The sequence below is a fragment of the Pan troglodytes genome, chromosome 8 (genome assembly GCF_028858775.2).
Source record: "Pan troglodytes isolate AG18354 chromosome 8, NHGRI_mPanTro3-v2.0_pri, whole genome shotgun sequence".
NCBI classification, from domain to species: Eukaryota; Metazoa; Chordata; class Mammalia; order Primates; family Hominidae; genus Pan; species Pan troglodytes.
In genome coordinates, this window is record NC_072406.2 from 81,809,230 (window position 1) to 81,815,865 (window position 6,636).

Sequence of the window (6,636 nt, forward strand, 5' to 3'; positions counted from 1 at the left end):
CTCTCATGAATGGCCATCCCATCAACCCATTTATCAACTCTGCAGTAAGATCTGAGGCATAGCACCTCACTGTGGACTTGGCATCCTAGAGGGCATATTTCCATCAAGTCACACCAGCATGGCCTCTTAGGCACCCCGGTGGCTCCTCCATCATCCAGTGAGCCATACCATGCCCTCTTCAATGAGTTTTGAATCTCAGTCCAGGAAGGAGGAATCTTTTTTGGTTACTCTTAGCTCAGCCCTAGGGATAGTGGTTGCTTCTTATATTTGCTACCCCTATCTTCTTTAGGGTCCTCTTTAACTCTTACTCTACAATTCCCTGTTATTCCAATCTCCAGTTAATATTTCTTTATATTGGGCCAGATGCAGTGGCTCTCTCCTGTAATCCCAGCACTTTGGGAGGCTAAGCTGGAAGAATTGCTTGAGCCCAGGAGTTCAAGACCAACCTGGGCAACAAAGACGGACCCCATCTTTATAGAAAATTTAAAAAATTAGCCAGGCATGGTGGCTCACACCTGTAGCCCCAGCTACTTGGGAGGCTGAGGTGGGAGGATTGCTTGAGCCCAGGAGGTCAGGGCTACAGTGAGACATGATCATGCCATTGTACTCCAGCCTGGGTGACAGAGCAAAACCTTATCTTTTTTGGTTCGATATGAATTTTTTAAAAAGTTTTTTTTCTAGTTCTGTGAAGAATGTCATTGGTAGTTTTATAGGAATAACACTGAATCTGTAAATTGCTTTGGGCAGTATGGCCATTTTAATGATATTGATTCTTCCAATCCGTGAGCATGAAATGTTTTTCCATTTGTTTGTGTCATCTCTGATTTCTTTGAGCAATGTTTTGTAATTCTCATTGTAGAGATCTTTCACTTCGCCGATTAGCTGTATTCCTAGGTATTTTATTCTTTTTGTGGCAATTGTGAATGGTATCACATTCTTGATTTGGCTTTGGCTTGGTTGTTGTTGGTGTATACGAATACTAGTGATTTTTGTACATTGATTTTTGTATCCTGAAACTTTGTTAAAGTTGTTTATCAGCTGAAGAAGTTTTTGGGCTGAGACCATGTGGCTTTCTAGATATAGAATCATGTCATCTGCAAATAGGGATAGTTTGACTTCCTCTCTTACTTTTTGGATGCCTTTATTTTTTTCTCTTGCCTGATTGCTCTGGCCAGAACTTCCAATACTGTGTTGAACAGGAGTGGTGAGAGGGGGCATCTTTGTCTTGTGCCGGTTTTCAAAAGGAATGCTTCCAGCTTTTGACCATGCAGTATGATATTGGCTGTGGGTTTGTTATAGATGGCTCTGGTTATTTTGAGGTATTTCCCTTCAAAACCTAGTTTATTGAGAGTTTTTAACATGAAGAAATGTTGAATTTTATCAAAAGCCTTTTCTACGTCTATTAATATAATCATGTGATATTTATTTATTTATTTATTTATTTATTTATTTATTTATTTATGAGACAGAGTTTTGCTCTTGTCACCCAGGCGGGAGTGCAATGGTGCAATCTTGGCTCACTGCAACCTCTGCCTCCCAGGTTCAAGCGATTCTCCTGCCTCAGCCTCCCGAGTAGCTGGAATTACAGGCGCCCGCCACCACACTCAGCTAATTTTTGTATTTTTTTTAGTAGAGATGGGGTTGCACCATGTTGCCCAGATTTACGTTTTTTAATCCACCCAGTTTGTGATATTTTGTTATAAAAGTCTGAGCAGACTAAGATGGATTATAATCCAATACTGCATTATTTATTTTATTGCCCAAATCGTTTGAATCTGCCTATGACCTGGAAGCCCCCAACTTCCAGTTGTCCCACCTTTTGGGACTGAACCCATATACATCTTACATGTATTGATTGGTATCTTATGCCTCCCCAAAATGTACAAAACCAAGCTGTAGCCCCACCGCCTTGGGTACATGTTCTCAAGATCTCCTGGGCCTGTGTCACAGGCCATTTGTCCCTCATATTTGGCCCAGAATAAATCTCTTCAAATATTTTACAGGGTTTGACTCTTTTTATTGACACCAGTTGTAACCCATTTCCCATTTTGACAACCAAAAATATTTTCTTCTTCAAGGAAGCCTTGGCTCTGCTTTTGAGGTCTTTCAACTGACAGAAGCATGGTCATCTATATTACCTAGGATAATCTCTCTTGCCTAAAGTCAACTGATTAAGACCTTTGATCACATCTGCAAGATATATTCACAATAATATTTAGTGTTTGAATAACTGGGGACTTGTAGTCTAGCCAGCTGACATATAAAACTGCCCATCACAAGAAGTGTTCATTTTTCCAGCTCAAAGAAATGGTAGTACTAATCCCCTGTCAGTAATTTGTTTGGTCATGGCCATGTCATGAAAGTCTGGTCAATGTTGTAGAGGGGGAATTTTGCAGAGGAAATTATGGAGCAGGTTTGCTTTTTTACAAGGAGACTCTAGGAAGAGATTGTTTCTTATTCTTCTGTTTGTTATTCTTCTGTTGGTTACTGTGTCTGGATGTTTAAAACAGGAACGACTGTGGCCAATTATAGCCTGAAACCATAACTGACACATTAAGGATGCAGAGTGGAAAGATGCAAAGAATATAAGCCCTTGATGAAATCACTGAAGGCACCATCCCTGGAGCTTTCCTTACCTTTTTATGTGAACAACACATTTTCCTTGTCACTTAAGCTACTTTATAGTAGGTTCTCTGTCATTTGTAGCAGCAGAAATGATTTCTCCTGACACACAGGCTCTCCCCACATTGTGGAAAAGATGGCAACTACCAGTAGCACAAGCTTGTTTCTTTTAGTTTGTTTTCTTTTTACGTTAGCTTAGCAACCCCAGTGGAAAAGGACACTTTTTCTCTTAAGTGTCAGCAACAGTCCCGAGAAGGCTCCCATTGGCCCAGCTTAGGTCACATGTCCATCTCTGAACCAACACCATAGCTGGAAGAATGGAGTACGCTGTTGGGTCAGACCTGGTCCACATGGCCACCTCTGGAGCTGGGAGTGGGATTAGCTCTATCAGGACTATATGGACCAACAGTGGAGGATGGCTCGTTTCCTAAGGGAAAGTTGGCATGCTGACATCAGGAAGGGCGGGGAGAATGTATGCCTGGCAGGCTAAAGCAACAGGTGACCTCTCAAACATCCTTCACAGGCTTGCCTCAACTTGTCTCTTCATAGGGATTTCTTATTGTTCTCCATAACTATTGCTCCAGAACAAACTCTTCTACCCACAGGCAGCTCAATTCAACAGATTTGGAAAAAAACTCCTGCCGTGTAGTGGATAGATCTGAATACTCAAAGGGGAAGACAACATACCTCTTGATTTTGGGGAGCTCTCTGTCTTTTGACATCACCCCCCTGCATGGATGAGTTTCCCTCCTCCAAACACAAAAGTACTTCCTTGCCAGTGCTTTAAGTCCTACTGTAATCCCAACTTCTTTCCAGACTCTGTGCTTATGAAGCCCTTCTTACTGCCTGCTTTGAGCCAGTCATTCATAAGGTGTTGTGGACTGTATGTTTGTGTTCCTCCAAAATTTGTATCTTGAAGCCCAGCCCCCGGTGCGATGGTATTTGGAGATGGAGTCTTTGGGAGGTAATCAATGTTAGATTAGGTCATGAAGGTGGGGCCGTCGTGATGACATGATTATCCTTATAAGAAGACACACTAGAAAGCTCACTTTCTCTGCCTCCCGCCTTGTGCACAAAGAAGAGTTCATGTGAGCACACAGAGAAATGGTGGCCACCTTCAAGCCAAGATATGAGGCCTCAGAATGAAGCCTACTTTGCCAGCTGTTGGTCTTGGACTTCCAGGCCTCCAGACTGTGAGGAATAATTTCTGTTGTTAAATCCACCTAGTCTATGGTATTTTGTTATGACAGCCTGAGAAGACTAAGACAGTTGGTCTTATTTTATGAGAGTGTGAGACCCCAACTCTTGACTGAAAGCTCCCTTTGTATACTTCCATTAATTCTTCACAGTTTTTGGCAGGGGGGCCACTCACGGGGACCAAACAGCTGTGAGGACCCTGGGGCCAGAGCTGAGATTTGAACCCATATTCTTTTTGTCCTAGCAGGCTGGCTATGCGGAATCAATTCTGAAATCCCTTCCCCCTCATGAAGTCTTGTGCCACATAAGCAGTTTGTTTGATCCATTTATTGTTATGTAAAGAGAATGTGTAGAGCACTTTATTCACTTGTATTTTGAAATACACATCCATACCTAAGAGTACATGGAATGTGGATGTGCAGTTGAAGAATAATAAAGCAAACATTTGCATAGCCCCATTATGTTAAGACAGAACATCATCAGTACCTGTGGGTCCACTCCAACCACATTCCCTTCTTATGTGTTTTTATTTCTATTTTGATAGAATATATATATGTGTGTGTCTATATATATATATTCATAAATAATGTATCCTTTTCATCTGGAAAACTGAGTAGCAAGCACAAACCTAGCAGAACAAGAAAAGAACAATGCTATCACTCTTAGGTGAGAGCTCAGAATAAGATGGGCTGGGTCATGGTCTAATTTCAGCTTCATTGTGAGTTTACCAGAGTCCTCCTGGGAGAGGTCAGTGGGCCAGGACATGGCGCATTCTTGGAAATGCTGTGTTCTTCACAGTTGGGGTGTCTGGCAGGGCCCTAGTGTGGGCTGAGTCTGTGCATCCGGTAGGAATGTGGTCAAAGGAGCTGTTCTGTGTTTTATGCTTCTCAGCTCCACATGCCCAGCCCCCAGCTCCTAAGAGTCTGTCCAATCAGGACACTTTGGGGATTACCTTGAGGTCCTCAGCTGAACCACGCATAGGGTGTGGAGGGGAGAGAGGAACTTCATCATGGTAGAGAAAAGCCATGTTTAAAAAGGAATTTGGGACAGATGCATCAGGGCATGTTCAGGTTAAAAAAAGAGTATGATGGCAGAAGGATCTTGGTAATGACATGTCCAACTTTTGAGACACATGACTTTGATCTGGTCAGCTGTCTCCTCCACCTGGTGCACTGCAGTTATCCTGGAGCCTCCCTCAACCATTGTCAAAGGGGTTATCTTTGTCTCTTTCCTCCATTGGATCTCTTGCTTCCCACTTATACCATGTATAATCAATAAGGGGCAGCCAATGACAGTAATGGAGAACTATTGTTTCAGAATAATGTCTCCACTGAGGTAAAATATAATGCACAACATATAAAACCAATATCTAACTTCCATTTGTCAAGATGGGATACACTTATCTTTCCATGCTCCTTTTCACTAAGTACAACTGTCAGCCCCAGAAATAATGCAGGGGACAACTAAGGGAAAACTGTGAAAGGGAGAAGGAAGCCAAACCAGTTGGTATATTCGCTTCCTAGGGCTGCCAGAACAAAGCAACACAAACAGGGCAGCTTAAAACAACAGAAGTGTATTAACTCACAGTTTCCGAGACTACAAGTCCAAAATCAAGGTGTCAGCAAGGTTAGTTCCTTCTGGAGGTTCTGAGGGAGAATCCATTTCATGCCTCTCTCCTAGCTTCTGCTGGTAGTTGCCAGCAATGCTTGGCATTCCTTGGCTTCTAGATGCATCACTCTAATCTCTGCCTTCATGGTTACATGGTGTTCTCCCTCTGTGTGTGTGTCTCTGTGTCCAGAAATATCCTTCTTATCAGGTCACTACTCATTGGATTAAAACCCACCCGAATCCAGTACTATCTTATCTGAACTAGTTACATTTGAAAAGACCTTTTGTTGCAAATAAACCACAAGCTGGCTGGTGTGGTGGTGCACACCTGTAGTCCCAGCTACCTGGGAGGCTGAGATTGGGAGGAATTCTTGAGCCCAGGAGTTCAAGTGTTCGAGTTCAGCCTGGACAACATAGTGAGACCCTATCTCTAAAAAAATTAAATTGAGTCCACATAAGATAACATTTTGAGGTTCCAGATGGACATGAATTTTGGGGAGACATTATTCAACCGTCAGGGATCCAGGATAGGAGGAATGACATAGCAGCAGGGTGCCTTACAAACCTCTACCTAACAGAAGAAGAAAGGAAAGACTCAGAGTCCTTTCTTTCCTTCTAGGACCTGAGAGTCCCCCACCTAGCGATAATGGGTGGCCCAGAGTAATTGCAAGGGGAATCTGGCCCCACACAAGAGAGGGCAAGCTCAGGAAACTTTTCAGTACTGTGAACTTGAGATTCTCTTCCTTCATTCAGAGTCACCAGGCAGCTAGGCAGCATCAGCAAGGGGCATCCTGCCACAACAGAGCCCATCCTGGAAGCACTAACAGTACCCCACAGAAAGGAAGAATCCTGCCACAACAATGCCTAGCTCAGGAAGTGCTTTTTATAATCACAGGCTAGAGGCCTCCCTCCTTTACCTAGAGGCAGTGGGTGGCCCAGCCTGGAGAATTTCCTTCACTCTCTGAATCTGCATCAACAGGGACAAGTGGAGCCCCAGTAGCACAAGATAAACCAAACAAGCAAACCAAATAGCACCACGTAGGCTATTTGAGCCAGTGCAAATTAGATGGTCATTAAAAATGCAGCCCACAAAAGTAGATCAGAACCTGTATGCTAAATCTAAACAGGATGATTGCATGTTAAAATAAAAATTTAAATAGGAACCAAAGTCTCTTAACTAACAGTCAAAATGTCCAGTATAGAATTGGA